Raw genomic sequence first — 4,428 nt, 5'->3', positions numbered from 1 at the left:
ATCTCCATTGGAAAATAATTTATAGGGATATGTTCTCTCATATTTTATCATTGGAAGGAAGTGAGAGAAAAATTCCAAGAAGGACTGAGAGGCACCTGGGCCTGGATTCATGTTAGGTATCATTCATCAGAACAGCTGGTTTGTCCAAAAATAATGATAGCCCAGGCTGCTGTTTTCCCTCAGCACCTGATACCCCTTCTTTACGTTTAGCAGAAAATAGAAGCTATGATGTTGGGAACTGCACACCTCAGAGCTGCTAGCATGAATGGCAAGGCTTCAGCTCACTCAGTTCCAAGCCCTAATGCTCCTTGCTTCCTTCTGACATGGCCACATACCAGGAAAGGCAAATGCTCCAGGGTCTCCAGGAAGAGTTGGGCCATTCATCCACCAAGAATGAGAGAAGCCACACATACAAAGGGAAGCATGGGAAAATAATAACAAAAAGGAACAGCTAAAAACTAATAGATGTTGACCTGAGAAGTGAGGAAGAAATTGATGCAAGACCTTGGAGGATATTGAAGACAAGGAAAATGCTCCTTGACACCCTGTCATCACATATTCCATGACATAGCCTAGGAAGGTCATTGGCAAACATCTTTGGAGAGCAATCTAGAATTCTCCAAATGACCCACTCACCTTGGAAGAGATTCTCTGTAGCTAAATAGGAGTTACCTGGTTTGAAGTCTAGGGAGATGAAAGGCTCCTTCATTGGCCAAATAATAGCTAGTGATCACAGGCATCACCATATGGAGGAAACGAACCACCAAACTAAGCCCTGTCAAAATTCATGAGTCTCAAAATTGTAAACTATACAGCTGACCCTTACAACATGGGTTGTAAATGCTCAGGTCTACACTTACATGGATTTTCTTCTGCCTCTGTCACCCCTAAGACAGCAAGACCAACTCTTCTACTTCCTCCCACTCCTCAGCCTACTCATTGTGAAGATGATGAGGATGAAGACTTTTAAAATGATCACTTCCACTTAATGAATAGTAAATATATTTTCTCTTCCTTATGATTTTCTTACTAACATTTTCTTTTCTCTAGCTTATTTTATTGTAAGAATGTAGTATATAACACATATAACATACAGAATATGTGTTCATTGACATGTTATCGGTAAGGCTTCTGGTCAACAGTGTGATATTAGTGGTTAAATTTTGAGGGAATCAAAAGTATTCATGGATTTATAACTGAGATGGAGGTTGGTGCTCCTCACCCTCTTATTGTTCAAGGGTCAAGTGTAACAAAATATTTCATTTCTTTGTACTCAAAGCTTCAATTGTTGCTGTCTTAAGCATTCAAATTTGATGATAGTTTGTTATGGATGACAGGAACACTGGGCCTCAGTATCCCCATCTGTAAAATGAAAGGATTGGCCTTCATGCACTCCAAGAGTCCTTACAACCCTAAAGAATCCCTTGATATGTACTTTTTGTTTCTTTTACCTGAGTAATGCATAAATTTTTGCTAAAGTGACTCTGTGTTATTCCTGCTAGCATATAAATTGCAGCGAGAACTAAATTTTTGAGCTACTGCGTTGGCCCTGAGTGTTTACTATAGAATTGAAATGTTTCACCAGATGGGAGCCTCAGCATAAACCATGTAAGTGGGGTCCACTCTTCCAGCATGCAGGGCACCCTTGCTTATGGTGTTAGACTCTCATTCAGAACTCTGCTAGCTACAACAGTAAAACAAGGAGGCCAAAAGCATCCCCCACTCTCACTAAGAAACTGGTAGGAGGCAAAGAAGAGCCATTCCAAAAATGTTGAAATGAGAAAATGTACAAACTAGAAAAAAATTCCATAAATAGAAGTATATTTCTCCTACATTCAATTTTCCTTAATAATCTCTTTAAGGACTGTCATTTACAAATTTATCTCAGTCATCTTTGAACCTATTTACATTTTCACCATGTTGAGAGAATGAGCTCCATATCATCTTTACATTTATTTGTCCTAAATTTACCTCCTTTAAGCTAGTTTTAGTAGTCTACCACCTCTTTCTCTCTGTATGACTAGGTTGAGCAAATCCAAAAATCTGAGTTGTGAAACAAAATATACTGAAAATTAGCCATGTCAAATCCTCTGTAAACTGAATTACAATATAAAAATGCATAAAAATTGAATAGGTAGAGTTTTCCCATCCAACAGATACCCATGAAAGTCTCTCAGGAAAATATCACACAAAAGATGAAAGAAGCAAACTTGTTTGTAGCCTAAAGGGTCACCTGGTTATGACTTTAGGTTGTACAGTGGAAAGGACTTACAGACAAGAAAATCTGGGAGGGAGTCATGTTTCACCCCTTGCTCTCTATAACTCTTTGAGAAGTTCTCTGACCACTCCACCACCCTAAGACAACATGATTGCATATGTAAAAGGAGGGCAACCTCTTGGTTAAGACTGTGGCCCAGGGAGCCAGCTTGCTTGGACTACATTCTATTCCCTCATGGACAGCTGTGTGACTATGGAAAAGGCGCTTCACTTATCTGTGCTTCAGTTGCTTTATCTGTAAAATGTGGAAGTAATACTACCTACCGCATGGTGTTTTCATAAGGTTTAAATACATAAAGCTCTTGGAACATGTCTTGGACTTGATGAGTACCATAAAAGTATTAGCTTTTACGATGACAGTCAGATACTAAATAGATATTCATTTTTTTTCCTTCTTCTGCAAGTTTAGCAATACAAATGAAGCTCTATTCCATTCTGGTTCCAAAGAGGCTATGCTTGTACCATGCAAATAAAAACTGCTAAGCGTACATAGAGGCTAGTTTGATTGTTGATAAAGTAAATAGCAATAAATGACTTAAAAGTAGAAAAGACTTTGAACAAAAGGAAGAGCTTCCAGACTGCTAAGCTCACTAAGACAAGAGAATCTGATGCATTATTTCCTGGGAGTCTTTAAGAAGAGAGTGCATAATTAGGTGTCCTGGTTGCTATTTAGGAAGTTACCTAACAAGCATATGGTAGCATGTATTTGGAGAAAGAATGGCATCGAATGGCAGCTGGACAAGATGTTTTCTAGGCTGTCCTTCCAACTCATGAATTCTTATAAGGTCCTAAAAATGTAAAGCACATGGCATATTTCATTTATTCGTATGTAAAGCTTCATTTCCTTTAGGGTGTCCTTGGTTGGTTTCACTGACTATGACCCATTGTTGGAGGGCTAACAGCCACTCACCTGGCAATGCAGGGCCAGTGGCTTGCAAAACACTAGAAGGATCTGAGCACTCTTGCCCAGGGCTGTGGCCAGGGGCTGAGGACCCAAGCCTAGTTACTGAGACCTGTGGACCCTACAGCAAGCAGATGTCAGCCAGTTTTACTCACAGCCCTCAGCGAATGCCATCATGACGAGCCCATATCTCCAAGGCCCACCTTGGAATTCACCTGCTGAAGTTTCTTCAGCTTCCTTTGTCTGTGCTTCAGGGTGTTCTCTGGCTGCCAAGTGTGCTCAGCCTATGCTAGGGGCTGGGGTGAACTTCACCTAACCAGGGAAAGATGTGATGAAAAAATACCCCAACTTCCTTGCCACTGTGTTAATGAACTGAATGTTTGTGCCCCTCTCAAATTTATATGCTGGCTCTCAAATCCCCAGTGTGGCTTTATTTGGAGATGGACACTCTAAGGAAGTAATTAAGGTCAAACGAAGTCATGGGGTGGAAACCTGATCCAAAAGATTAGTTTTCTTATAAAGAAAGCAAAGCTGGGTGCAGTGGCTCATGCCTATAATCCCAGCACTTTGGGAGGTTGGAGGATTGCTTGGGAGGTTGGAAGATCACTTGAGGCCAGGAGTTTGAGACCAGCCTGGCCAACAAAGTGAGACCCCCATCTCTACAAAAAATTTAAAAATTAGCCAGGCATGGTGGGTCATGCCTGTAGTCTAAGCTACTTGGAAGGCTGATGGGGAGAATCCCTCAAGCCAGGAGTTGGAGTCTACAGTAAGTTATGATCCTATGATCACACCAGTGCACTCCAGTTTGGGCAACAGAGTGAGACTCTGTCTCTTAAAAAAGAAGAAGAAGAGAGCTACAGAGTTCTTGCTCTTTCTCTCTCCATGGGCATGCACCAGGGAAAGGCCAGGTGAGAACACAGTGAGAAGGCAGCTGTCAGCAAGCCAAGACAAGAACCCTCACCAGAAACTGAATTTGCCAGCACCTTGATCATGGAGTTGGCTCTACAACTGTGAAAATACATTCCTGTTCTTAGGAGGAAAGTCTACAGTTTAGGCTTAAGGAGGCCTTGAACATTATGGAGTATCATTGAAGGCATTATGTGAAGGGCCAAGTGTGTTTGTGGAAAGGAGAAGGGGAGGACCTTCGATAGGGCTCCTGGGCTGAATGCCCACAGGTGTGCCTCAGATTTTCTTTACCAGACATGACATACCACCTTCTTTCACTCTCCGACCTCCTTTGGGTGAGAATG

Source organism: Macaca nemestrina, chromosome 7 (genome assembly GCF_043159975.1).
Source record: "Macaca nemestrina isolate mMacNem1 chromosome 7, mMacNem.hap1, whole genome shotgun sequence".
NCBI classification, from domain to species: Eukaryota; Metazoa; Chordata; class Mammalia; order Primates; family Cercopithecidae; genus Macaca; species Macaca nemestrina.
The sequence above is the reverse complement of the archived record's forward strand: the minus strand, read 5'-3'. Positions refer to the sequence as shown.